The following is a 27952-nucleotide window of genomic DNA, read 5'->3' on the forward strand; positions in this document are numbered from 1 at the left end:
TCTTCGGTGCTCCCCCAAGCCGAAGCCTGGTTGAGCCTTGTCGTTGCTCCCAGCGTCCACCCAGGCATCTTACCCAAGTGGAGTAGAGAGCTACTAGTTGTTGGTTTCGCAGCCGAAACTGCCCGGACCGTCAACCGGTGTTGGTTTCTCAGCCCAAGGCTAACCGGACCTCCAACCGGGTGTTGGTTTCTCAGCCGAAGCTGACCCGGACCTCCAACCGGGTGTTGGTTTCTCAGCCGAAGCTGACCCGGACCTCCAACCGGGTGTTGGTTTCTCAGCCGAAGCTGACCCGGACCTCCAACCGGGTGTTGGTTTCTCAGCCAAAGCTGACCCGGACCTCCAACCGGGTGTTGGTTTCTCAGCCCAAAGCTGAACGGACCTCCGACCATGATTATAAAAATTTCCCTTCCTAGCCAGAAGGCCGGGATAGAGCAATATGCTCAGAAAGTATGAAAGGGCAAGGTACGGTGTGCTACAGAGCCCAAGGCTCGCCGGGGTCCCAAGCCAGCAAGCTCAGACTCACTCCAGGGTCGTCAATCCTGGGGCACATTGCACCATAGCCCCCACACTTACTCAGTCTAATAGCCTCGATCCTGGTAGGGCCATGGTTTCCTCTAGATGGATATACTATCCTCCCAAAGTACTAACAAGCGCAACCTTCCAGTGTGCATTGCATCATTGTACTAAGGTGGCAGGAGCCTTAAACCACCTTTTCGAACGATACTACACTTGATCTTAGCCAAAAGGCCGAGAAGCGATAACCAGAATTGGTTTGGGCCTCGAGTGGCACCCTGGCCTATGCCGGACACATCTTAGGGAGAGAGAGCGAGAGGGAGACAAACCCACGCCTACACAAGACATTTTGTCACCCAAGCCAACCCTTGAAAAGGCTGCTTTGCAGAGCCAAAACAAGAAGAATGGTGCGTTTTGCAGCCGCCGCCCACTGCAATGAATCTGAATAACTCCTCCTTTAGGGCGCAAGCAACTCCCCTCCCCCTTGCAGTCTTTCCAATTCACGATACAAAAAGACGGACAGGACAGGTTGCCTGACTTTCCGTCACTGCCACCCTTTGCCATCCTTACCCGTAGAAAGCCCTTTCATCATCCCCAAACCCTAATCTTTTCCCTTTCCTTCCCAGCCCCCAAACCCTGCCCTCTGTACCTTTCTCACCACCCGCTTCCCTTCTCCTGTCATCCCCCTACCACCCGGGAAAAAAAGAGATTGCCCCCTCCTTCCACTAGCCCACCCTCCCACCCAAAGAACAACTTCTTCTGCGCAGCTTGTTTTCTAGGCAGCAGCGCTATTGTGATGTCATCGGGGGGCATTGTGACAAGCCGCCAGTGTTCCGTCTCTTCATGTTGTGCACAGTTCAAACGGAAAATACATCAACAGGCAGACTACAGAAAAGCTTACTATCAAAGGTTAGAGGGGGGCTTTCTCAGAGGGCTTTTTACAGTTTTTCTATTCCCAATTAGCCGTTTAAGTGTACTTATTGAAAGTAGTAATTCTTTCATAGGCCGCCCTTTCTTAGTATTTGACGTTCCTTATATTGCGGTATGAGGCTTCGCAGTAGGTTGCAAACATTCATCACCCATGACTGTCCCCAATTGAGCTCAGAAGCTCAATGTCTATCATGACCTCTCTTTTAGAATGTCCAAGAGCAAGCAAACTATTCCTCCAGGAGAGGGCGCCAACAGACTACTAAAGAGATCATCATTACTCAAAGAAAACCCCAAAAACCAATGCATGATAGGAATAAACAGGTAACTTTCTTTGGAGTGGAAGCGGAGAGATCGCACCAGATGCCAATTCTAGATGTTATCACACCTGTGGTCACTGCAGCAGCAGGTGAATCCACTTTGTCCAAAAGGGATCTATTCCATTCAATTGCAAATGATCTAGATAAGACAGAGAACTGCAGCACGGGGACATAGCCGAGTTGGTCAGGTTGAGTGGTGATGAGTTTGCTATTTGGATGAATAAAGAAAGTCAAAAGTGTGAAAGATAAAAAACAAAAGGAGGAAGTGTGAAAAGTGAATGGGCCAAATTGAGGTGCATATGAAGACGTATGCTTTCTTCCAATTCATTAAATCGGGCTAATATGAATCAGGTGAATTGAGTTCTGCTTTTGGAAACTGGGTTAAGAAGGGGTGCACCGTTCCTGGAGGTACTGCAATACCAGGTCAATGCGTGGAGTGGACAGAGCAAGCTCTTTTTCCATCTCCCTGTTCTAAAAATCCATTTAATATATGGTCCCCAGATAGGGGACGTATCAGATATTAAACTGATAAGAACAGATACTACACTTGATCTTAGCCAAAAGGCCGAGAAGCGATAACCAGAATTGGTTTGGGCCTCGAGTGGCACCCTGGCCTATGCCGGACACATCTTAGGGAGAGAGAGCGAGAGGGAGACAAACCCACGCCTACACAAGACATTTTGTCACCCAAGCCAACCCTTGAAAAGGCTGCTTTGCAGAGCCAAAACAAGAAGAATGGTGCGTTTTGCAGCCGCCGCCCACTGCAATGAATCTGAATAACTCCTCCTTTAGGGCGCAAGCAACTCCCCTCCCCCTTGCAGTCTTTCCAATTCACGATACAAAAAGACGGACAGGACAGGTTGCCTGACTTTCCGTCACTGCCACCCTTTGCCATCCTTACCCGTAGAAAGCCCTTTCATCATCCCCAAACCCTAATCTTTTCCCTTTCCTTCCCAGCCCCCAAACCCTGCCCTCTGTACCTTTCTCACCACCCGCTTCCCTTCTCCTGTCATCCCCCTACCACCCGGGAAAAAAAGAGATTGCCCCCTCCTTCCACTAGCCCACCCTCCCACCCAAAGAACAACTTCTTCTGCGCAGCTTGTTTTCTAGGCAGCAGCGCTATTGTGATGTCATCGGGGGGCATTGTGACAAGCCGCCAGTGTTCCGTCTCTTCATGTTGTGCACAGTTCAAACGGAAAATACATCAACAGGCAGACTACAGAAAAGCTTACTATCAAAGGTTAGAGGGGGGCTTTCTCAGAGGGCTTTTTACAGTTTTTCTATTCCCAATTAGCCGTTTAAGTGTACTTATTGAAAGTAGTAATTCTTTCATAGGCCGCCCTTTCTTAGTATTTGACGTTCCTTATATTGCGGTATGAGGCTTCGCAGTAGGTTGCAAACATTCATCACCCATGACTGTCCCCAATTGAGCTCAGAAGCTCAATGTCTATCATGACCTCTCTTTTAGAATGTCCAAGAGCAAGCAAACTATTCCTCCAGGAGAGGGCGCCAACAGACTACTAAAGAGATCATCATTACTCAAAGAAAACCCCAAAAACCAATGCATGATAGGAATAAACAGGTAACTTTCTTTGGAGTGGAAGCGGAGAGATCGCACCAGATGCCAATTCTAGATGTTATCACACCTGTGGTCACTGCAGCAGCAGGTGAATCCACTTTGTCCAAAAGGGATCTATTCCATTCAATTGCAAATGATCTAGATAAGACAGAGAACTGCAGCACGGGGACATAGCCGAGTTGGTCAGGTTGAGTGGTGATGAGTTTGCTATTTGGATGAATAAAGAAAGTCAAAAGTGTGAAAGATAAAAAACAAAAGGAGGAAGTGTGAAAAGTGAATGGGCCAAATTGAGGTGCATATGAAGACGTATGCTTTCTTCCAATTCATTAAATCGGGCTAATATGAATCAGGTGAATTGAGTTCTGCTTTTGGAAACTGGGTTAAGAAGGGGTGCACCGTTCCTGGAGGTACTGCAATACCAGGTCAATGCGTGGAGTGGACAGAGCAAGCTCTTTTTCCATCTCCCTGTTCTAAAAATCCATTTAATATATGGTCCCCAGATAGGGGACGTATCAGATATTAAACTGATAAGAACAGATACTACACTTGATCTTAGCCAAAAGGCCGAGAAGCGATAACCAGAATTGGTTTGGGCCTCGAGTGGCACCCTGGCCTATGCCGGACACATCTTAGGGAGAGAGAGCGAGAGGGAGACAAACCCACGCCTACACAAGACATTTTGTCACCCAAGCCAACCCTTGAAAAGGCTGCTTTGCAGAGCCAAAACAAGAAGAATGGTGCGTTTTGCAGCCGCCGCCCACTGCAATGAATCTGAATAACTCCTCCTTTAGGGCGCAAGCAACTCCCCTCCCCCTTGCAGTCTTTCCAATTCACGATACAAAAAGACGGACAGGACAGGTTGCCTGACTTTCCGTCACTGCCACCCTTTGCCATCCTTACCCGTAGAAAGCCCTTTCATCATCCCCAAACCCTAATCTTTTCCCTTTCCTTCCCAGCCCCCAAACCCTGCCCTCTGTACCTTTCTCACCACCCGCTTCCCTTCTCCTGTCATCCCCCTACCACCCGGGAAAAAAAGAGATTGCCCCCTCCTTCCACTAGCCCACCCTCCCACCCAAAGAACAACTTCTTCTGCGCAGCTTGTTTTCTAGGCAGCAGCGCTATTGTGATGTCATCGGGGGGCATTGTGACAAGCCGCCAGTGTTCCGTCTCTTCATGTTGTGCACAGTTCAAACGGAAAATACATCAACAGGCAGACTACAGAAAAGCTTACTATCAAAGGTTAGAGGGGGGCTTTCTCAGAGGGCTTTTTACAGTTTTTCTATTCCCAATTAGCCGTTTAAGTGTACTTATTGAAAGTAGTAATTCTTTCATAGGCCGCCCTTTCTTAGTATTTGACGTTCCTTATATTGCGGTATGAGGCTTCGCAGTAGGTTGCAAACATTCATCACCCATGACTGTCCCCAATTGAGCTCAGAAGCTCAATGTCTATCATGACCTCTCTTTTAGAATGTCCAAGAGCAAGCAAACTATTCCTCCAGGAGAGGGCGCCAACAGACTACTAAAGAGATCATCATTACTCAAAGAAAACCCCAAAAACCAATGCATGATAGGAATAAACAGGTAACTTTCTTTGGAGTGGAAGCGGAGAGATCGCACCAGATGCCAATTCTAGATGTTATCACACCTGTGGTCACTGCAGCAGCAGGTGAATCCACTTTGTCCAAAAGGGATCTATTCCATTCAATTGCAAATGATCTAGATAAGACAGAGAACTGCAGCACGGGGACATAGCCGAGTTGGTCAGGTTGAGTGGTGATGAGTTTGCTATTTGGATGAATAAAGAAAGTCAAAAGTGTGAAAGATAAAAAACAAAAGGAGGAAGTGTGAAAAGTGAATGGGCCAAATTGAGGTGCATATGAAGACGTATGCTTTCTTCCAATTCATTAAATCGGGCTAATATGAATCAGGTGAATTGAGTTCTGCTTTTGGAAACTGGGTTAAGAAGGGGTGCACCGTTCCTGGAGGTACTGCAATACCAGGTCAATGCGTGGAGTGGACAGAGCAAGCTCTTTTTCCATCTCCCTGTTCTAAAAATCCATTTAATATATGGTCCCCAGATAGGGGACGTATCAGATATTAAACTGATAAGAACAGATACTACACTTGATCTTAGCCAAAAGGCCGAGAAGCGATAACCAGAATTGGTTTGGGCCTCGAGTGGCACCCTGGCCTATGCCGGACACATCTTAGGGAGAGAGAGCGAGAGGGAGACAAACCCACGCCTACACAAGACATTTTGTCACCCAAGCCAACCCTTGAAAAGGCTGCTTTGCAGAGCCAAAACAAGAAGAATGGTGCGTTTTGCAGCCGCCGCCCACTGCAATGAATCTGAATAACTCCTCCTTTAGGGCGCAAGCAACTCCCCTCCCCCTTGCAGTCTTTCCAATTCACGATACAAAAAGACGGACAGGACAGGTTGCCTGACTTTCCGTCACTGCCACCCTTTGCCATCCTTACCCGTAGAAAGCCCTTTCATCATCCCCAAACCCTAATCTTTTCCCTTTCCTTCCCAGCCCCCAAACCCTGCCCTCTGTACCTTTCTCACCACCCGCTTCCCTTCTCCTGTCATCCCCCTACCACCCGGGAAAAAAAGAGATTGCCCCCTCCTTCCACTAGCCCACCCTCCCACCCAAAGAACAACTTCTTCTGCGCAGCTTGTTTTCTAGGCAGCAGCGCTATTGTGATGTCATCGGGGGGCATTGTGACAAGCCGCCAGTGTTCCGTCTCTTCATGTTGTGCACAGTTCAAACGGAAAATACATCAACAGGCAGACTACAGAAAAGCTTACTATCAAAGGTTAGAGGGGGGCTTTCTCAGAGGGCTTTTTACAGTTTTTCTATTCCCAATTAGCCGTTTAAGTGTACTTATTGAAAGTAGTAATTCTTTCATAGGCCGCCCTTTCTTAGTATTTGACGTTCCTTATATTGCGGTATGAGGCTTCGCAGTAGGTTGCAAACATTCATCACCCATGACTGTCCCCAATTGAGCTCAGAAGCTCAATGTCTATCATGACCTCTCTTTTAGAATGTCCAAGAGCAAGCAAACTATTCCTCCAGGAGAGGGCGCCAACAGACTACTAAAGAGATCATCATTACTCAAAGAAAACCCCAAAAACCAATGCATGATAGGAATAAACAGGTAACTTTCTTTGGAGTGGAAGCGGAGAGATCGCACCAGATGCCAATTCTAGATGTTATCACACCTGTGGTCACTGCAGCAGCAGGTGAATCCACTTTGTCCAAAAGGGATCTATTCCATTCAATTGCAAATGATCTAGATAAGACAGAGAACTGCAGCACGGGGACATAGCCGAGTTGGTCAGGTTGAGTGGTGATGAGTTTGCTATTTGGATGAATAAAGAAAGTCAAAAGTGTGAAAGATAAAAAACAAAAGGAGGAAGTGTGAAAAGTGAATGGGCCAAATTGAGGTGCATATGAAGACGTATGCTTTCTTCCAATTCATTAAATCGGGCTAATATGAATCAGGTGAATTGAGTTCTGCTTTTGGAAACTGGGTTAAGAAGGGGTGCACCGTTCCTGGAGGTACTGCAATACCAGGTCAATGCGTGGAGTGGACAGAGCAAGCTCTTTTTCCATCTCCCTGTTCTAAAAATCCATTTAATATATGGTCCCCAGATAGGGGACGTATCAGATATTAAACTGATAAGAACAGATACTACACTTGATCTTAGCCAAAAGGCCGAGAAGCGATAACCAGAATTGGTTTGGGCCTCGAGTGGCACCCTGGCCTATGCCGGACACATCTTAGGGAGAGAGAGCGAGAGGGAGACAAACCCACGCCTACACAAGACATTTTGTCACCCAAGCCAACCCTTGAAAAGGCTGCTTTGCAGAGCCAAAACAAGAAGAATGGTGCGTTTTGCAGCCGCCGCCCACTGCAATGAATCTGAATAACTCCTCCTTTAGGGCGCAAGCAACTCCCCTCCCCCTTGCAGTCTTTCCAATTCACGATACAAAAAGACGGACAGGACAGGTTGCCTGACTTTCCGTCACTGCCACCCTTTGCCATCCTTACCCGTAGAAAGCCCTTTCATCATCCCCAAACCCTAATCTTTTCCCTTTCCTTCCCAGCCCCCAAACCCTGCCCTCTGTACCTTTCTCACCACCCGCTTCCCTTCTCCTGTCATCCCCCTACCACCCGGGAAAAAAAGAGATTGCCCCCTCCTTCCACTAGCCCACCCTCCCACCCAAAGAACAACTTCTTCTGCGCAGCTTGTTTTCTAGGCAGCAGCGCTATTGTGATGTCATCGGGGGGCATTGTGACAAGCCGCCAGTGTTCCGTCTCTTCATGTTGTGCACAGTTCAAACGGAAAATACATCAACAGGCAGACTACAGAAAAGCTTACTATCAAAGGTTAGAGGGGGGCTTTCTCAGAGGGCTTTTTACAGTTTTTCTATTCCCAATTAGCCGTTTAAGTGTACTTATTGAAAGTAGTAATTCTTTCATAGGCCGCCCTTTCTTAGTATTTGACGTTCCTTATATTGCGGTATGAGGCTTCGCAGTAGGTTGCAAACATTCATCACCCATGACTGTCCCCAATTGAGCTCAGAAGCTCAATGTCTATCATGACCTCTCTTTTAGAATGTCCAAGAGCAAGCAAACTATTCCTCCAGGAGAGGGCGCCAACAGACTACTAAAGAGATCATCATTACTCAAAGAAAACCCCAAAAACCAATGCATGATAGGAATAAACAGGTAACTTTCTTTGGAGTGGAAGCGGAGAGATCGCACCAGATGCCAATTCTAGATGTTATCACACCTGTGGTCACTGCAGCAGCAGGTGAATCCACTTTGTCCAAAAGGGATCTATTCCATTCAATTGCAAATGATCTAGATAAGACAGAGAACTGCAGCACGGGGACATAGCCGAGTTGGTCAGGTTGAGTGGTGATGAGTTTGCTATTTGGATGAATAAAGAAAGTCAAAAGTGTGAAAGATAAAAAACAAAAGGAGGAAGTGTGAAAAGTGAATGGGCCAAATTGAGGTGCATATGAAGACGTATGCTTTCTTCCAATTCATTAAATCGGGCTAATATGAATCAGGTGAATTGAGTTCTGCTTTTGGAAACTGGGTTAAGAAGGGGTGCACCGTTCCTGGAGGTACTGCAATACCAGGTCAATGCGTGGAGTGGACAGAGCAAGCTCTTTTTCCATCTCCCTGTTCTAAAAATCCATTTAATATATGGTCCCCAGATAGGGGACGTATCAGATATTAAACTGATAAGAACAGATACTACACTTGATCTTAGCCAAAAGGCCGAGAAGCGATAACCAGAATTGGTTTGGGCCTCGAGTGGCACCCTGGCCTATGCCGGACACATCTTAGGGAGAGAGAGCGAGAGGGAGACAAACCCACGCCTACACAAGACATTTTGTCACCCAAGCCAACCCTTGAAAAGGCTGCTTTGCAGAGCCAAAACAAGAAGAATGGTGCGTTTTGCAGCCGCCGCCCACTGCAATGAATCTGAATAACTCCTCCTTTAGGGCGCAAGCAACTCCCCTCCCCCTTGCAGTCTTTCCAATTCACGATACAAAAAGACGGACAGGACAGGTTGCCTGACTTTCCGTCACTGCCACCCTTTGCCATCCTTACCCGTAGAAAGCCCTTTCATCATCCCCAAACCCTAATCTTTTCCCTTTCCTTCCCAGCCCCCAAACCCTGCCCTCTGTACCTTTCTCACCACCCGCTTCCCTTCTCCTGTCATCCCCCTACCACCCGGGAAAAAAAGAGATTGCCCCCTCCTTCCACTAGCCCACCCTCCCACCCAAAGAACAACTTCTTCTGCGCAGCTTGTTTTCTAGGCAGCAGCGCTATTGTGATGTCATCGGGGGGCATTGTGACAAGCCGCCAGTGTTCCGTCTCTTCATGTTGTGCACAGTTCAAACGGAAAATACATCAACAGGCAGACTACAGAAAAGCTTACTATCAAAGGTTAGAGGGGGGCTTTCTCAGAGGGCTTTTTACAGTTTTTCTATTCCCAATTAGCCGTTTAAGTGTACTTATTGAAAGTAGTAATTCTTTCATAGGCCGCCCTTTCTTAGTATTTGACGTTCCTTATATTGCGGTATGAGGCTTCGCAGTAGGTTGCAAACATTCATCACCCATGACTGTCCCCAATTGAGCTCAGAAGCTCAATGTCTATCATGACCTCTCTTTTAGAATGTCCAAGAGCAAGCAAACTATTCCTCCAGGAGAGGGCGCCAACAGACTACTAAAGAGATCATCATTACTCAAAGAAAACCCCAAAAACCAATGCATGATAGGAATAAACAGGTAACTTTCTTTGGAGTGGAAGCGGAGAGATCGCACCAGATGCCAATTCTAGATGTTATCACACCTGTGGTCACTGCAGCAGCAGGTGAATCCACTTTGTCCAAAAGGGATCTATTCCATTCAATTGCAAATGATCTAGATAAGACAGAGAACTGCAGCACGGGGACATAGCCGAGTTGGTCAGGTTGAGTGGTGATGAGTTTGCTATTTGGATGAATAAAGAAAGTCAAAAGTGTGAAAGATAAAAAACAAAAGGAGGAAGTGTGAAAAGTGAATGGGCCAAATTGAGGTGCATATGAAGACGTATGCTTTCTTCCAATTCATTAAATCGGGCTAATATGAATCAGGTGAATTGAGTTCTGCTTTTGGAAACTGGGTTAAGAAGGGGTGCACCGTTCCTGGAGGTACTGCAATACCAGGTCAATGCGTGGAGTGGACAGAGCAAGCTCTTTTTCCATCTCCCTGTTCTAAAAATCCATTTAATATATGGTCCCCAGATAGGGGACGTATCAGATATTAAACTGATAAGAACAGATACTACACTTGATCTTAGCCAAAAGGCCGAGAAGCGATAACCAGAATTGGTTTGGGCCTCGAGTGGCACCCTGGCCTATGCCGGACACATCTTAGGGAGAGAGAGCGAGAGGGAGACAAACCCACGCCTACACAAGACATTTTGTCACCCAAGCCAACCCTTGAAAAGGCTGCTTTGCAGAGCAAAAACAAGAAGAATGGTGCGTTTTGCAGCCGCCGCCCACTGCAATGAATCTGAATAACTCCTCCTTTAGGGCGCAAGCAACTCCCCTCCCCCTTGCAGTCTTTCCAATTCACGATACAAAAAGACGGACAGGACAGGTTGCCTGACTTTCCGTCACTGCCACCCTTTGCCATCCTTACCCGTAGAAAGCCCTTTCATCATCCCCAAACCCTAATCTTTTCCCTTTCCTTCCCAGCCCCCAAACCCTGCCCTCTGTACCTTTCTCACCACCCGCTTCCCTTCTCCTGTCATCCCCCTACCACCCGGGAAAAAAAGAGATTGCCCCCTCCTTCCACTAGCCCACCCTCCCACCCAAAGAACAACTTCTTCTGCGCAGCTTGTTTTCTAGGCAGCAGCGCTATTGTGATGTCATCAGGGGGCATTGTGACAAGCCGCCAGTGTTCCGTCTCTTCATGTTGTGCACAGTTCAAACGGAAAATACATCAACAGGCAGACTACAGAAAAGCTTACTATCAAAGGTTAGAGGGGGGCTTTCTCAGAGGGCTTTTTACAGTTTTTCTATTCCCAATTAGCCGTTTAAGTGTACTTATTGAAAGTAGTAATTCTTTCATAGGCCGCCCTTTCTTAGTATTTGACGTTCCTTATATTGCGGTATGAGGCTTCGCAGTAGGTTGCAAACATTCATCACCCATGACTGTCCCCAATTGAGCTCAGAAGCTCAATGTCTATCATGACCTCTCTTTTAGAATGTCCAAGAGCAAGCAAACTATTCCTCCAGGAGAGGGCGCCAACAGACTACTAAAGAGATCATCATTACTCAAAGAAAACCCCAAAAACCAATGCATGATAGGAATAAACAGGTAACTTTCTTTGGAGTGGAAGCGGAGAGATCGCACCAGATGCCAATTCTAGATGTTATCACACCTGTGGTCACTGCAGCAGCAGGTGAATCCACTTTGTCCAAAAGGGATCTATTCCATTCAATTGCAAATGATCTAGATAAGACAGAGAACTGCAGCACGGGGACATAGCCGAGTTGGTCAGGTTGAGTGGTGATGAGTTTGCTATTTGGATGAATAAAGAAAGTCAAAAGTGTGAAAGATAAAAAACAAAAGGAGGAAGTGTGAAAAGTGAATGGGCCAAATTGAGGTGCATATGAAGACGTATGCTTTCTTCCAATTCATTAAATCGGGCTAATATGAATCAGGTGAATTGAGTTCTGCTTTTGGAAACTGGGTTAAGAAGGGGTGCACCGTTCCTGGAGGTACTGCAATACCAGGTCAATGCGTGGAGTGGACAGAGCAAGCTCTTTTTCCATCTCCCTGTTCTAAAAATCCATTTAATATATGGTCCCCAGATAGGGGACGTATCAGATATTAAACTGATAAGAACAGATACTACACTTGATCTTAGCCAAAAGGCCGAGAAGCGATAACCAGAATTGGTTTGGGCCTCGAGTGGCACCCTGGCCTATGCCGGACACATCTTAGGGAGAGAGAGCGAGAGGGAGACAAACCCACGCCTACACAAGACATTTTGTCACCCAAGCCAACCCTTGAAAAGGCTGCTTTGCAGAGCCAAAACAAGAAGAATGGTGCGTTTTGCAGCCGCCGCCCACTGCAATGAATCTGAATAACTCCTCCTTTAGGGCGCAAGCAACTCCCCTCCCCCTTGCAGTCTTTCCAATTCACGATACAAAAAGACGGACAGGACAGGTTGCCTGACTTTCCGTCACTGCCACCCTTTGCCATCCTTACCCGTAGAAAGCCCTTTCATCATCCCCAAACCCTAATCTTTTCCCTTTCCTTCCCAGCCCCCAAACCCTGCCCTCTGTACCTTTCTCACCACCCGCTTCCCTTCTCCTGTCATCCCCCTACCACCCGGGAAAAAAAGAGATTGCCCCCTCCTTCCACTAGCCCACCCTCCCACCCAAAGAACAACTTCTTCTGCGCAGCTTGTTTTCTAGGCAGCAGCGCTATTGTGATGTCATCGGGGGGCATTGTGACAAGCCGCCAGTGTTCCGTCTCTTCATGTTGTGCACAGTTCAAACGGAAAATACATCAACAGGCAGACTACAGAAAAGCTTACTATCAAAGGTTAGAGGGGGGCTTTCTCAGAGGGCTTTTTACAGTTTTTCTATTCCCAATTAGCCGTTTAAGTGTACTTATTGAAAGTAGTAATTCTTTCATAGGCCGCCCTTTCTTAGTATTTGACGTTCCTTATATTGCGGTATGAGGCTTCGCAGTAGGTTGCAAACATTCATCACCCATGACTGTCCCCAATTGAGCTCAGAAGCTCAATGTCTATCATGACCTCTCTTTTAGAATGTCCAAGAGCAAGCAAACTATTCCTCCAGGAGAGGGCGCCAACAGACTACTAAAGAGATCATCATTACTCAAAGAAAACCCCAAAAACCAATGCATGATAGGAATAAACAGGTAACTTTCTTTGGAGTGGAAGCGGAGAGATCGCACCAGATGCCAATTCTAGATGTTATCACACCTGTGGTCACTGCAGCAGCAGGTGAATCCACTTTGTCCAAAAGGGATCTATTCCATTCAATTGCAAATGATCTAGATAAGACAGAGAACTGCAGCACGGGGACATAGCCGAGTTGGTCAGGTTGAGTGGTGATGAGTTTGCTATTTGGATGAATAAAGAAAGTCAAAAGTGTGAAAGATAAAAAACAAAAGGAGGAAGTGTGAAAAGTGAATGGGCCAAATTGAGGTGCATATGAAGACGTATGCTTTCTTCCAATTCATTAAATCGGGCTAATATGAATCAGGTGAATTGAGTTCTGCTTTTGGAAACTGGGTTAAGAAGGGGTGCACCGTTCCTGGAGGTACTGCAATACCAGGTCAATGCGTGGAGTGGACAGAGCAAGCTCTTTTTCCATCTCCCTGTTCTAAAAATCCATTTAATATATGGTCCCCAGATAGGGGACGTATCAGATATTAAACTGATAAGAACAGATACTACACTTGATCTTAGCCAAAAGGCCGAGAAGCGATAACCAGAATTGGTTTGGGCCTCGAGTGGCACCCTGGCCTATGCCGGACACATCTTAGGGAGAGAGAGCGAGAGGGAGACAAACCCACGCCTACACAAGACATTTTGTCACCCAAGCCAACCCTTGAAAAGGCTGCTTTGCAGAGCCAAAACAAGAAGAATGGTGCGTTTTGCAGCCGCCGCCCACTGCAATGAATCTGAATAACTCCTCCTTTAGGGCGCAAGCAACTCCCCTCCCCCTTGCAGTCTTTCCAATTCACGATACAAAAAGACGGACAGGACAGGTTGCCTGACTTTCCGTCACTGCCACCCTTTGCCATCCTTACCCGTAGAAAGCCCTTTCATCATCCCCAAACCCTAATCTTTTCCCTTTCCTTCCCAGCCCCCAAACCCTGCCCTCTGTACCTTTCTCACCACCCGCTTCCCTTCTCCTGTCATCCCCCTACCACCCGGGAAAAAAAGAGATTGCCCCCTCCTTCCACTAGCCCACCCTCCCACCCAAAGAACAACTTCTTCTGCGCAGCTTGTTTTCTAGGCAGCAGCGCTATTGTGATGTCATCGGGGGGCATTGTGACAAGCCGCCAGTGTTCCGTCTCTTCATGTTGTGCACAGTTCAAACGGAAAATACATCAACAGGCAGACTACAGAAAAGCTTACTATCAAAGGTTAGAGGGGGGCTTTCTCAGAGGGCTTTTTACAGTTTTTCTATTCCCAATTAGCCGTTTAAGTGTACTTATTGAAAGTAGTAATTCTTTCATAGGCCGCCCTTTCTTAGTATTTGACGTTCCTTATATTGCGGTATGAGGCTTCGCAGTAGGTTGCAAACATTCATCACCCATGACTGTCCCCAATTGAGCTCAGAAGCTCAATGTCTATCATGACCTCTCTTTTAGAATGTCCAAGAGCAAGCAAACTATTCCTCCAGGAGAGGGCGCCAACAGACTACTAAAGAGATCATCATTACTCAAAGAAAACCCCAAAAACCAATGCATGATAGGAATAAACAGGTAACTTTCTTTGGAGTGGAAGCGGAGAGATCGCACCAGATGCCAATTCTAGATGTTATCACACCTGTGGTCACTGCAGCAGCAGGTGAATCCACTTTGTCCAAAAGGGATCTATTCCATTCAATTGCAAATGATCTAGATAAGACAGAGAACTGCAGCACGGGGACATAGCCGAGTTGGTCAGGTTGAGTGGTGATGAGTTTGCTATTTGGATGAATAAAGAAAGTCAAAAGTGTGAAAGATAAAAAACAAAAGGAGGAAGTGTGAAAAGTGAATGGGCCAAATTGAGGTGCATATGAAGACGTATGCTTTCTTCCAATTCATTAAATCGGGCTAATATGAATCAGGTGAATTGAGTTCTGCTTTTGGAAACTGGGTTAAGAAGGGGTGCACCGTTCCTGGAGGTACTGCAATACCAGGTCAATGCGTGGAGTGGACAGAGCAAGCTCTTTTTCCATCTCCCTGTTCTAAAAATCCATTTAATATATGGTCCCCAGATAGGGGACGTATCAGATATTAAACTGATAAGAACAGATACTACACTTGATCTTAGCCAAAAGGCCGAGAAGCGATAACCAGAATTGGTTTGGGCCTCGAGTGGCACCCTGGCCTATGCCGGACACATCTTAGGGAGAGAGAGCGAGAGGGAGACAAACCCACGCCTACACAAGACATTTTGTCACCCAAGCCAACCCTTGAAAAGGCTGCTTTGCAGAGCCAAAACAAGAAGAATGGTGCGTTTTGCAGCCGCCGCCCACTGCAATGAATCTGAATAACTCCTCCTTTAGGGCGCAAGCAACTCCCCTCCCCCTTGCAGTCTTTCCAATTCACGATACAAAAAGACGGACAGGACAGGTTGCCTGACTTTCCGTCACTGCCACCCTTTGCCATCCTTACCCGTAGAAAGCCCTTTCATCATCCCCAAACCCTAATCTTTTCCCTTTCCTTCCCAGCCCCCAAACCCTGCCCTCTGTACCTTTCTCACCACCCGCTTCCCTTCTCCTGTCATCCCCCTACCACCCGGGAAAAAAAGAGATTGCCCCCTCCTTCCACTAGCCCACCCTCCCACCCAAAGAACAACTTCTTCTGCGCAGCTTGTTTTCTAGGCAGCAGCGCTATTGTGATGTCATCGGGGGGCATTGTGACAAGCCGCCAGTGTTCCGTCTCTTCATGTTGTGCACAGTTCAAACGGAAAATACATCAACAGGCAGACTACAGAAAAGCTTACTATCAAAGGTTAGAGGGGGGCTTTCTCAGAGGGCTTTTTACAGTTTTTCTATTCCCAATTAGCCGTTTAAGTGTACTTATTGAAAGTAGTAATTCTTTCATAGGCCGCCCTTTCTTAGTATTTGACGTTCCTTATATTGCGGTATGAGGCTTCGCAGTAGGTTGCAAACATTCATCACCCATGACTGTCCCCAATTGAGCTCAGAAGCTCAATGTCTATCATGACCTCTCTTTTAGAATGTCCAAGAGCAAGCAAACTATTCCTCCAGGAGAGGGCGCCAACAGACTACTAAAGAGATCATCATTACTCAAAGAAAACCCCAAAAACCAATGCATGATAGGAATAAACAGGTAACTTTCTTTGGAGTGGAAGCGGAGAGATCGCACCAGATGCCAATTCTAGATGTTATCACACCTGTGGTCACTGCAGCAGCAGGTGAATCCACTTTGTCCAAAAGGGATCTATTCCATTCAATTGCAAATGATCTAGATAAGACAGAGAACTGCAGCACGGGGACATAGCCGAGTTGGTCAGGTTGAGTGGTGATGAGTTTGCTATTTGGATGAATAAAGAAAGTCAAAAGTGTGAAAGATAAAAAACAAAAGGAGGAAGTGTGAAAAGTGAATGGGCCAAATTGAGGTGCATATGAAGACGTATGCTTTCTTCCAATTCATTAAATCGGGCTAATATGAATCAGGTGAATTGAGTTCTGCTTTTGGAAACTGGGTTAAGAAGGGGTGCACCGTTCCTGGAGGTACTGCAATACCAGGTCAATGCGTGGAGTGGACAGAGCAAGCTCTTTTTCCATCTCCCTGTTCTAAAAATCCATTTAATATATGGTCCCCAGATAGGGGACGTATCAGATATTAAACTGATAAGAACAGATACTACACTTGATCTTAGCCAAAAGGCCGAGAAGCGATAACCAGAATTGGTTTGGGCCTCGAGTGGCACCCTGGCCTATGCCGGACACATCTTAGGGAGAGAGAGCGAGAGGGAGACAAACCCACGCCTACACAAGACATTTTGTCACCCAAGCCAACCCTTGAAAAGGCTGCTTTGCAGAGCAAAAACAAGAAGAATGGTGCGTTTTGCAGCCGCCGCCCACTGCAATGAATCTGAATAACTCCTCCTTTAGGGCGCAAGCAACTCCCCTCCCCCTTGCAGTCTTTCCAATTCACGATACAAAAAGACGGACAGGACAGGTTGCCTGACTTTCCGTCACTGCCACCCTTTGCCATCCTTACCCGTAGAAAGCCCTTTCATCATCCCCAAACCCTAATCTTTTCCCTTTCCTTCCCAGCCCCCAAACCCTGCCCTCTGTACCTTTCTCACCACCCGCTTCCCTTCTCCTGTCATCCCCCTACCACCCGGGAAAAAAAGAGATTGCCCCCTCCTTCCACTAGCCCACCCTCCCACCCAAAGAACAACTTCTTCTGCGCAGCTTGTTTTCTAGGCAGCAGCGCTATTGTGATGTCATCGGGGGGCATTGTGACAAGCCGCCAGTGTTCCGTCTCTTCATGTTGTGCACAGTTCAAACGGAAAATACATCAACAGGCAGACTACAGAAAAGCTTACTATCAAAGGTTAGAGGGGGGCTTTCTCAGAGGGCTTTTTACAGTTTTTCTATTCCCAATTAGCCGTTTAAGTGTACTTATTGAAAGTAGTAATTCTTTCATAGGCCGCCCTTTCTTAGTATTTGACGTTCCTTATATTGCGGTATGAGGCTTCGCAGTAGGTTGCAAACATTCATCACCCATGACTGTCCCCAATTGAGCTCAGAAGCTCAATGTCTATCATGACCTCTCTTTTAGAATGTCCAAGAGCAAGCAAACTATTCCTCCAGGAGAGGGCGCCAACAGACTACTAAAGAGATCATCATTACTCAAAGAAAACCCCAAAAACCAATGCATGATAGGAATAAACAGGTAACTTTCTTTGGAGTGGAAGCGGAGAGATCGCACCAGATGCCAATTCTAGATGTTATCACACCTGTGGTCACTGCAGCAGCAGGTGAATCCACTTTGTCCAAAAGGGATCTATTCCATTCAATTGCAAATGATCTAGATAAGACAGAGAACTGCAGCACGGGGACATAGCCGAGTTGGTCAGGTTGAGTGGTGATGAGTTTGCTATTTGGATGAATAAAGAAAGTCAAAAGTGTGAAAGATAAAAAACAAAAGGAGGAAGTGTGAAAAGTGAATGGGCCAAATTGAGGTGCATATGAAGACGTATGCTTTCTTCCAATTCATTAAATCGGGCTAATATGAATCAGGTGAATTGAGTTCTGCTTTTGGAAACTGGGTTAAGAAGGGGTGCACCGTTCCTGGAGGTACTGCAATACCAGGTCAATGCGTGGAGTGGACAGAGCAAGCTCTTTTTCCATCTCCCTGTTCTAAAAATCCATTTAATATATGGTCCCCAGATAGGGGACGTATCAGATATTAAACTGATAAGAACAGATACTACACTTGATCTTAGCCAAAAGGCCGAGAAGCGATAACCAGAATTGGTTTGGGCCTCGAGTGGCACCCTGGCCTATGCCGGACACATCTTAGGGAGAGAGAGCGAGAGGGAGACAAACCCACGCCTACACAAGACATTTTGTCACCCAAGCCAACCCTTGAAAAGGCTGCTTTGCAGAGCCAAAACAAGAAGAATGGTGCGTTTTGCAGCCGCCGCCCACTGCAATGAATCTGAATAACTCCTCCTTTAGGGCGCAAGCAACTCCCCTCCCCCTTGCAGTCTTTCCAATTCACGATACAAAAAGACGGACAGGACAGGTTGCCTGACTTTCCGTCACTGCCACCCTTTGCCATCCTTACCCGTAGAAAGCCCTTTCATCATCCCCAAACCCTAATCTTTTCCCTTTCCTTCCCAGCCCCCAAACCCTGCCCTCTGTACCTTTCTCACCACCCGCTTCCCTTCTCCTGTCATCCCCCTACCACCCGGGAAAAAAAGAGATTGCCCCCTCCTTCCACTAGCCCACCCTCCCACCCAAAGAACAACTTCTTCTGCGCAGCTTGTTTTCTAGGCAGCAGCGCTATTGTGATGTCATCGGGGGGCATTGTGACAAGCCGCCAGTGTTCCGTCTCTTCATGTTGTGCACAGTTCAAACGGAAAATACATCAACAGGCAGACTACAGAAAAGCTTACTATCAAAGGTTAGAGGGGGGCTTTCTCAGAGGGCTTTTTACAGTTTTTCTATTCCCAATTAGCCGTTTAAGTGTACTTATTGAAAGTAGTAATTCTTTCATAGGCCGCCCTTTCTTAGTATTTGACGTTCCTTATATTGCGGTATGAGGCTTCGCAGTAGGTTGCAAACATTCATCACCCATGACTGTCCCCAATTGAGCTCAGAAGCTCAATGTCTATCATGACCTCTCTTTTAGAATGTCCAAGAGCAAGCAAACTATTCCTCCAGGAGAGGGCGCCAACAGACTACTAAAGAGATCATCATTACTCAAAGAAAACCCCAAAAACCAATGCATGATAGGAATAAACAGGTAACTTTCTTTGGAGTGGAAGCGGAGAGATCGCACCAGATGCCAATTCTAGATGTTATCACACCTGTGGTCACTGCAGCAGCAGGTGAATCCACTTTGTCCAAAAGGGATCTATTCCATTCAATTGCAAATGATCTAGATAAGACAGAGAACTGCAGCACGGGGACATAGCCGAGTTGGTCAGGTTGAGTGGTGATGAGTTTGCTATTTGGATGAATAAAGAAAGTCAAAAGTGTGAAAGATAAAAAACAAAAGGAGGAAGTGTGAAAAGTGAATGGGCCAAATTGAGGTGCATATGAAGACGTATGCTTTCTTCCAATTCATTAAATCGGGCTAATATGAATCAGGTGAATTGAGTTCTGCTTTTGGAAACTGGGTTAAGAAGGGGTGCACCGTTCCTGGAGGTACTGCAATACCAGGTCAATGCGTGGAGTGGACAGAGCAAGCTCTTTTTCCATCTCCCTGTTCTAAAAATCCATTTAATATATGGTCCCCAGATAGGGGACGTATCAGATATTAAACTGATAAGAACAGATACTACACTTGATCTTAGCCAAAAGGCCGAGAAGCGATAACCAGAATTGGTTTGGGCCTCGAGTGGCACCCTGGCCTATGCCGGACACATCTTAGGGAGAGAGAGCGAGAGGGAGACAAACCCACGCCTACACAAGACATTTTGTCACCCAAGCCAACCCTTGAAAAGGCTGCTTTGCAGAGCCAAAACAAGAAGAATGGTGCGTTTTGCAGCCGCCGCCCACTGCAATGAATCTGAATAACTCCTCCTTTAGGGCGCAAGCAACTCCCCTCCCCCTTGCAGTCTTTCCAATTCACGATACAAAAAGACGGACAGGACAGGTTGCCTGACTTTCCGTCACTGCCACCCTTTGCCATCCTTACCCGTAGAAAGCCCTTTCATCATCCCCAAACCCTAATCTTTTCCCTTTCCTTCCCAGCCCCCAAACCCTGCCCTCTGTACCTTTCTCACCACCCGCTTCCCTTCTCCTGTCATCCCCCTACCACCCGGGAAAAAAAGAGATTGCCCCCTCCTTCCACTAGCCCACCCTCCCACCCAAAGAACAACTTCTTCTGCGCAGCTTGTTTTCTAGGCAGCAGCGCTATTGTGATGTCATCGGGGGGCATTGTGACAAGCCGCCAGTGTTCCGTCTCTTCATGTTGTGCACAGTTCAAACGGAAAATACATCAACAGGCAGACTACAGAAAAGCTTACTATCAAAGGTTAGAGGGGGGCTTTCTCAGAGGGCTTTTTACAGTTTTTCTATTCCCAATTAGCCGTTTAAGTGTACTTATTGAAAGTAGTAATTCTTTCATAGGCCGCCCTTTCTTAGTATTTGACGTTCCTTATATTGCGGTATGAGGCTTCGCAGTAGGTTGCAAACATTCATCACCCATGACTGTCCCCAATTGAGCTCAGAAGCTCAATGTCTATCATGACCTCTCTTTTAGAATGTCCAAGAGCAAGCAAACTATTCCTCCAGGAGAGGGCGCCAACAGACTACTAAAGAGATCATCATTACTCAAAGAAAACCCCAAAAACCAATGCATGATAGGAATAAACAGGTAACTTTCTTTGGAGTGGAAGCGGAGAGATCGCACCAGATGCCAATTCTAGATGTTATCACACCTGTGGTCACTGCAGCAGCAGGTGAATCCACTTTGTCCAAAAGGGATCTATTCCATTCAATTGCAAATGATCTAGATAAGACAGAGAACTGCAGCACGGGGACATAGCCGAGTTGGTCAGGTTGAGTGGTGATGAGTTTGCTATTTGGATGAATAAAGAAAGTCAAAAGTGTGAAAGATAAAAAACAAAAGGAGGAAGTGTGAAAAGTGAATGGGCCAAATTGAGGTGCATATGAAGACGTATGCTTTCTTCCAATTCATTAAATCGGGCTAATATGAATCAGGTGAATTGAGTTCTGCTTTTGGAAACTGGGTTAAGAAGGGGTGCACCGTTCCTGGAGGTACTGCAATACCAGGTCAATGCGTGGAGTGGACAGAGCAAGCTCTTTTTCCATCTCCCTGTTCTAAAAATCCATTTAATATATGGTCCCCAGATAGGGGACGTATCAGATATTAAACTGATAAGAACAGATACTACACTTGATCTTAGCCAAAAGGCCGAGAAGCGATAACCAGAATTGGTTTGGGCCTCGAGTGGCACCCTGGCCTATGCCGGACACATCTTAGGGAGAGAGAGCGAGAGGGAGACAAACCCACGCCTACACAAGACATTTTGTCACCCAAGCCAACCCTTGAAAAGGCTGCTTTGCAGAGCCAAAACAAGAAGAATGGTGCGTTTTGCAGCCGCCGCCCACTGCAATGAATCTGAATAACTCCTCCTTTAGGGCGCAAGCAACTCCCCTCCCCCTTGCAGTCTTTCCAATTCACGATACAAAAAGACGGACAGGACAGGTTGCCTGACTTTCCGTCACTGCCACCCTTTGCCATCCTTACCCGTAGAAAGCCCTTTCATCATCCCCAAACCCTAATCTTTTCCCTTTCCTTCCCAGCCCCCAAACCCTGCCCTCTGTACCTTTCTCACCACCCGCTTCCCTTCTCCTGTCATCCCCCTACCACCCGGGAAAAAAAGAGATTGCCCCCTCCTTCCACTAGCCCACCCTCCCACCCAAAGAACAACTTCTTCTGCGCAGCTTGTTTTCTAGGCAGCAGCGCTATTGTGATGTCATCGGGGGGCATTGTGACAAGCCGCCAGTGTTCCGTCTCTTCATGTTGTGCACAGTTCAAACGGAAAATACATCAACAGGCAGACTACAGAAAAGCTTACTATCAAAGGTTAGAGGGGGGCTTTCTCAGAGGGCTTTTTACAGTTTTTCTATTCCCAATTAGCCGTTTAAGTGTACTTATTGAAAGTAGTAATTCTTTCATAGGCCGCCCTTTCTTAGTATTTGACGTTCCTTATATTGCGGTATGAGGCTTCGCAGTAGGTTGCAAACATTCATCACCCATGACTGTCCCCAATTGAGCTCAGAAGCTCAATGTCTATCATGACCTCTCTTTTAGAATGTCCAAGAGCAAGCAAACTATTCCTCCAGGAGAGGGCGCCAACAGACTACTAAAGAGATCATCATTACTCAAAGAAAACCCCAAAAACCAATGCATGATAGGAATAAACAGGTAACTTTCTTTGGAGTGGAAGCGGAGAGATCGCACCAGATGCCAATTCTAGATGTTATCACACCTGTGGTCACTGCAGCAGCAGGTGAATCCACTTTGTCCAAAAGGGATCTATTCCATTCAATTGCAAATGATCTAGATAAGACAGAGAACTGCAGCACGGGGACATAGCCGAGTTGGTCAGGTTGAGTGGTGATGAGTTTGCTATTTGGATGAATAAAGAAAGTCAAAAGTGTGAAAGATAAAAAACAAAAGGAGGAAGTGTGAAAAGTGAATGGGCCAAATTGAGGTGCATATGAAGACGTATGCTTTCTTCCAATTCATTAAATCGGGCTAATATGAATCAGGTGAATTGAGTTCTGCTTTTGGAAACTGGGTTAAGAAGGGGTGCACCGTTCCTGGAGGTACTGCAATACCAGGTCAATGCGTGGAGTGGACAGAGCAAGCTCTTTTTCCATCTCCCTGTTCTAAAAATCCATTTAATATATGGTCCCCAGATAGGGGACGTATCAGATATTAAACTGATAAGAACAGATTTTTTTTTTTGATTTAACAGCATCTTTATTATCATGCACTACTCACAAAAAGGTAACAAACCGTGTACAGTGCCGCAGCCCCGTACACACAGAAATATACAATCCTTCTTACATAGCCATAGAGTACGACGCACTAAACTATACATCACGCTCCTATGCTTATCCATAACACTCAAGCTGAAAGAAAAAGTTAGACAATAAATAACGACGAACCGGCGATTGGGGGATGGGGGTAGGGGAAAAGGGGGATAGGGTGGGGAAATCACAGGCCCGAAGCTTTATTGAAAGACGCACATAACGGGAAAAGGAGGGAGGGGGCATGGAAGAGGTCTAAACCTCCTCCTCGGCGCTGTCGTCCGGACTGTCCATGATGGAATAGTCTCTGAGCAGGCTGTGGATCAGCCTGCGGCAATCCTGGATAGACATCCTCTCCCTCTTCAAGATGAGCCGGTTCCTGGCGACCCAAATAGCGTCCTTAAAGCAGTTCATAAGGCGCCAAGCCTCCTGGATGGCTCCAACGGTGTGAGTCCCAGGGAAGAGTCCATAAAGTACGGAATGGTACGATAGGCTCCCTCTGGGGACGGAGTTCCTCAGGTCATCCTCCAGGGCAACCAACAGGCGCTGTGCGAAACGGCAGTCCCAAAAGGCGTGCAGCGATGTTTCCTCCACGAAGGGGCACCTTGGGCAGTACCGGGTTTTGCACAGGTTCCGGGCGTGCATGAATGACCGGACGGGCAGTCCGCCCTGTATCGCCATCCATGACAAGTCCTTGTGCCCGTTGGTCAATCCAGCCGATGACACGTTTGTCCAAACAGTCTCCAGTGTGTCGTGATGAAGTCCTGGAATGTTCTCCATTTCGTCCTTGGCTCTGATGAGTTTGTGGATAGTCTTTGGCTTCCACAAATCAGGCTTGAGTCCCTCCAGTTGGTGTTCCCTCACAAACCGAACCACGTCTCCGTAGAACCATGGCGCCGTCCAGTTGTAGGGGAAGGAGCTGTCCCACTTGTCCCAGCCTAACCGTCTCCAAAGGGGGAGCAGGAAGAAGCGAGACATGGACCCACCCGCGGAACCTCTCTTGACTCGCAGAGTTCGGCGAACGCAGTCACATACGAAGGAGGATCGCAGGAGGGTGGGGATATCGGGTACGCCCTTCCCACCCTTGCGAGGATCCTTGTACATGATGCTCCGCTTTACTCTGTCCATCTTGGATCCCCAGACAAAACGAAACACCGTCCTGGTAATGGCCCTGCACACGGTGGCAAGGGGGGGCCAGGCCTGGGCCGTGTACTGCAGCACGGGCAGTACCTCGTTACGCAGGACCAGTGCTTTGCCCTCACAGGTGAGGCGTCTGAGGCTCCACAGACCGATCCGTTGGGTGATCTTGGTCAAGCGTTCCTCCCAGGACTTGAGGGCTGCTCCTTCCTTCCCGAACCAGACTCCAAGAACCTTGATGAAATCCGGCTGGATGCTGAAGGGGAAGGGGGCGGAAGAGGCCGGCTGCCAGTCCCCGAAGAGCATGGCTTCCGACTTCCCGCAGTTGACTTTGGCTCCCGAAGCCCGTCCGAAGGTCTCACAGGTCTGGACGAGGGTGTCGACTGAGCGCCGGTCCGCGCAGAAGACGGTCACGTCGTCCATGTAGAGCGAGCACTTGACCTCGAAGCGTTCTGGTCCTGGTGCGGTGATCCCTCTGATCTCTCCATTCCGCCGGATAGCCTCTGCAAAGAGTTCTATAACACAAACAAAAAGAAGAGGTGACAGAGGACAGCCTTGTCTGACCCCTGAGAGGACCGGGAAGGGGTCAGTCTTCCAGCCGTTTACCAACACCGAGCTGTGAATATCAAAATACATTAGTTGGACATACAAGCAAAACATGTTACCCAAACCTAACCTGTGCAGAGCTTTGCCCAGGAACTCATGGGAAACACGGTCGAAGGCCTTTTCCTGATCCAACGAGATCAGGGCTGCGTGCACCCGGCGGGCTTTGATGTACTCGACCGTGTCCCGCATGAGAGCCAGGCTGTCTGCGGTGCGACGTCCGGGGATGCCGCAGGTCTGATCCGGGTGGATGATCCGTCCGATAACAGTCTTCAATCTCGTTGCCATCGTCTTGGCCAGGATCTTGTAGTCGACGTTCAGAAGGGTGATGGGACGCCAATTCTTCAGGTCGCACCTCTCTCCTTTACGCTTGTACAGGATCGTGACCATTCCTTCCCTCAGAGATGGAGGCATTCTGCCCTCCACCACCATCTCCTCATACAGCCCTAACAGGTCCGGACAGATTAGGTCTCCCAGCGCTACATAGAGCTCTGCTGGGAGGCCGTCACTGCCCGGTGTCCTGCCAGAACTAAAGGATTTGGCGGCCGAGAGCAGCTCGTCCACCGTCAGAGGAACATCCATGGCCGCCGCGTCTGCAGGGTCAAGATGGTTAGTGATACCTGACAGGAACTTATCGGCGGCCTCGGGGTCAGTAGTCTTGCGGGCGTAGAGTTCGCTGTAGAAGTCGCTGACGACCTTCATCACGTTCTCTTTCCCGCGTCGCATGCTGCCACTCTCGTCTCGTAGTTCATTCATGGGCGTGTGACCGGCGTGGAGTTTCCTGAAAAAGAACGAGTTACATTTCTCACCCTTCTCCAGGTTCTCCACTTTGGAACGGAAGACAATTCGCTCGGACTCCTCCTCGAAGTGCCTTTTCAGGCTCCTCTTAGTCTCCTCCAGCTCCTCTCTCACGTCCCAGCCGCATCGAAGAAGGTCCTGCAGGGAACGCAGCTCACGCTGGAGTCTCCTGAAGTCCCTCCTCTTCAGACCCGCCTGTTGTTGACTCTTTGCCTGAAAGAAGAAACGGAACTCGAGTTTAACGTATTCCCACCAGTCAGAAACAGACTGGAAGCCCGCCTTGTAGGCCCGCCACGTGGAGTAGGCAGCTCTAAGCTCCTCCAGAATCTCACCCTTTTCCAGCAGAGAGCAGTTCAGCTTCCAGGAGCCCGGGCCAATGGGGAAGCCATGGCCCAGCACACCTTGAAAGTGAATGGCTCTGTGGTCAGAGAAGAAGCAGGGGACCATCGAGTGCCCACTCCGCCCAACCGCCCGAGAGGTAAACACAAAGTCAATCCTGGAACGCAGCGAGCCATCGGATCGGCACCATGAATAGTTCACGGATCCGTGTCCGATGGAGCCAACAACGTCCACAAGAGAGGCTTCGGTCACCATCTCAATGAGCAGTTTGGATGTGACGTCCAACTTGGCAGCCGTTCCAGAACTGCGTCCATCCTCCTCAATCGGGCAGTTGAAATCCCCGGCCATCACTACCGTCCTGGCAGTAGCGAGCTGAGGGCGCAGGGCTTGGAGGAGCTCCAGTCGATCGCTCTTCACAGGAGAAGCGTACACATTGATGAACCTGACAGGTTCTCCCGCCCAGGTGCCATCCACGAGCAGTAACCTGCCGCAGACGATTTCCTGAACAGAGTCCAATGTGAAGGCGCTTCCCCTGATCAGCACGGCGACCCCCGCGGACCTACAGTCGCCTCCGCCGGACCAGTAGGATGGGCCATGGGTCCACTCCCTGGCCAGATGGTTGAAGGACCTAGAGGAGGGAAGGGAGCATTCCTGCAGGAAAAATACATCACTAGACTGAGTGTTAAGGAACGCAAAAATTGTCTGACGTCGGAACTTGTCTCTGATGCTCCTAACATTAATGGAAAAGGTGTTAATGTTAGCAGTCATTGGAGGAAAGAGAAAGTTAGCGCAGGCGGTGTGCCTTAGTTACCACTCCGGTCGGGCGGTTCTTCCTCTTTGGCACCTGCTGGTAAGGGTATCTCCAGCAGACCCTCTTCTTCTAGCTGATCGAGCAGGGATGGTGCCTCAGTGGCTTCCGACTCCTCCATTTCTTCTTCGGCCACAAGGGACTCCACCATCTGCTCCAACACGTCCGGTTCTGGGAGGAGGCCATCCTCCTCTTCCTGGGGTGGATTGGGATCCACAATGAACAGCTTGGAAGGTTCTGCGACAGGACTATCTTCCACCTTCCTTTTCCTTTGGCCTGTACCTGAGGAGACAAGAGCTGGAAAATCCTCCTCGGTGAAAAGTGCAAGAGTGCTGAGGTCCTCTGCTCTCATGGTCTGGGGAGGGAGAGTGGGCTTTGGGGGGGGGGTGAGGAGACCAACTGAGGAGTAGGGAAATGAGGTGGAGGTAGTGGAATCCTCAGTAGGGTTGGCCGGGGGGGGAGGGGTTTGGACAGGGGTGGCAGGGGGGGGGACCAGGGAGGGGGCAACAGTTTTCTTACCCTTTTTCCTGGACTCCGTGGCTGCTGGGGCATCGGCTGGAGCCACGGTCGCCGGGTTCTTGGCCGCCTTGTCCTTGGCCTCTGTGGCCTTGGTCGTAGCTGCCTTGGTCGACGAAGCTGTGACTACCCGATACTGGGTCACCGCGGCAACCCTTGCCCAGGATTTCTCCCGCTGTGGGCAGTCCTTGTAAAGGTGGTCCGCCTGTCCACATAGGTTGCAAGTCTTCTTCTTTGGGCAGTCCTTGGAGCTGTGTCCCGTCACCCGGCAAACCCTGCAGGCGTCCTCCTTGCAGGTCTTCATCGAATGCCCTTTCCCGCCACATTTCCTGCAGTTGTGTGGCATGTCCGGGTAGTAGATGAGACCAAAGGAGTTTCCCAGAGAGAATGTCGGGGGCAGGTGCTGGAGACCATCCTCGGATGCTGGTTCCCTGTAGAGTCGAACGGTTACTGACCACTTACCCGTCCAGAATCCGTTGCCGTTAAGGATGTGGGATGGCTCCCTCACCACTGTGCAGAGACGTCCCAGGAACGTGGAGATGTCTCTTCCTGGGGTGTGCGGGTTCCGCATGGAGACCGTGATCCTCTTCTCATCCCTCTGTATAGGACAGGATCCTAAAAAAGAATGAAAAGGGGAGTCCGGCATCGCTGCGTTCATCGCCTCCCAGTATCTCCTGCAGGCATTCACCGTGGCAAAGGTTACCAGAAAAATGCCAGTCATGAAGGTCTGGACACTCAGGGTTTCCGCCCTGGAGAAGCCCTGATCCAGAATCATCTTCTTGCAGAACACGTCGCTGGACATGTCCGGCAACCTACCATCCACCGCCTTTAGCTTCAGGGCGACCGTCTGCCGCATCCAAGG

General features: G+C 48.3%; 13 non-coding genes and 2 pseudogenes across 13 annotated transcripts; all 15 read right to left on the bottom strand.

Annotated features, from left to right (window-relative positions):
- Positions 1-617: 617 nt before the first annotated feature.
- Positions 618-759, bottom strand: LOC142285835 (U2 spliceosomal RNA; annotated as a pseudogene).
- Positions 760-2146: 1387 nt separating this feature from the next.
- LOC142285843 (U2 spliceosomal RNA) lies at positions 2147-2337 on the bottom strand. The gene has a single exon (XR_012747162.1). It is a non-coding gene; the product is annotated as a U2 spliceosomal RNA (small nuclear RNA).
- Positions 2338-3724: 1387 nt separating this feature from the next.
- Positions 3725-3915, bottom strand: LOC142285854 (U2 spliceosomal RNA). Its single transcript, XR_012747173.1, has one exon. It is a non-coding gene; the product is annotated as a U2 spliceosomal RNA (small nuclear RNA).
- A 1387-nt stretch (positions 3916-5302) lies between these two features.
- Positions 5303-5493, bottom strand: LOC142285865 (U2 spliceosomal RNA). Its single transcript, XR_012747184.1, has one exon. It is a non-coding gene; the product is annotated as a U2 spliceosomal RNA (small nuclear RNA).
- A 1387-nt stretch (positions 5494-6880) lies between these two features.
- Positions 6881-7071, bottom strand: LOC142285877 (U2 spliceosomal RNA). The gene has a single exon (XR_012747195.1). It is a non-coding gene; the product is annotated as a U2 spliceosomal RNA (small nuclear RNA).
- A 1387-nt stretch (positions 7072-8458) lies between these two features.
- On the bottom strand, positions 8459-8649 carry LOC142285787 (U2 spliceosomal RNA). The gene has a single exon (XR_012747121.1). It is a non-coding gene; the product is annotated as a U2 spliceosomal RNA (small nuclear RNA).
- A 1387-nt stretch (positions 8650-10036) lies between these two features.
- LOC142285799 (U2 spliceosomal RNA) lies at positions 10037-10227 on the bottom strand. The gene has a single exon (XR_012747132.1). It is a non-coding gene; the product is annotated as a U2 spliceosomal RNA (small nuclear RNA).
- A 1387-nt stretch (positions 10228-11614) lies between these two features.
- LOC142285811 (U2 spliceosomal RNA) lies at positions 11615-11805 on the bottom strand. The gene has a single exon (XR_012747143.1). It is a non-coding gene; the product is annotated as a U2 spliceosomal RNA (small nuclear RNA).
- Positions 11806-13192: 1387 nt separating this feature from the next.
- Positions 13193-13383, bottom strand: LOC142285823 (U2 spliceosomal RNA). The gene has a single exon (XR_012747152.1). It is a non-coding gene; the product is annotated as a U2 spliceosomal RNA (small nuclear RNA).
- A 1387-nt stretch (positions 13384-14770) lies between these two features.
- LOC142285834 (U2 spliceosomal RNA) lies at positions 14771-14961 on the bottom strand. The gene has a single exon (XR_012747156.1). It is a non-coding gene; the product is annotated as a U2 spliceosomal RNA (small nuclear RNA).
- Positions 14962-16348: 1387 nt separating this feature from the next.
- Positions 16349-16539, bottom strand: LOC142285837 (U2 spliceosomal RNA). The gene has a single exon (XR_012747157.1). It is a non-coding gene; the product is annotated as a U2 spliceosomal RNA (small nuclear RNA).
- Positions 16540-17926: 1387 nt separating this feature from the next.
- Positions 17927-18117, bottom strand: LOC142285839 (U2 spliceosomal RNA). Its single transcript, XR_012747158.1, has one exon. It is a non-coding gene; the product is annotated as a U2 spliceosomal RNA (small nuclear RNA).
- A 1387-nt stretch (positions 18118-19504) lies between these two features.
- LOC142285840 (U2 spliceosomal RNA) lies at positions 19505-19695 on the bottom strand. The gene has a single exon (XR_012747159.1). It is a non-coding gene; the product is annotated as a U2 spliceosomal RNA (small nuclear RNA).
- Positions 19696-21082: 1387 nt separating this feature from the next.
- LOC142285841 (U2 spliceosomal RNA) lies at positions 21083-21273 on the bottom strand. The gene has a single exon (XR_012747160.1). It is a non-coding gene; the product is annotated as a U2 spliceosomal RNA (small nuclear RNA).
- Positions 21274-22660: 1387 nt separating this feature from the next.
- Positions 22661-22870, bottom strand: LOC142285819 (U2 spliceosomal RNA; annotated as a pseudogene).
- Positions 22871-27952: the final 5082 nt, after the last annotated feature.

Source organism: Anomaloglossus baeobatrachus, unplaced genomic scaffold (genome assembly GCF_048569485.1).
Source record: "Anomaloglossus baeobatrachus isolate aAnoBae1 unplaced genomic scaffold, aAnoBae1.hap1 Scaffold_622, whole genome shotgun sequence".
NCBI classification, from domain to species: Eukaryota; Metazoa; Chordata; class Amphibia; order Anura; family Aromobatidae; genus Anomaloglossus; species Anomaloglossus baeobatrachus.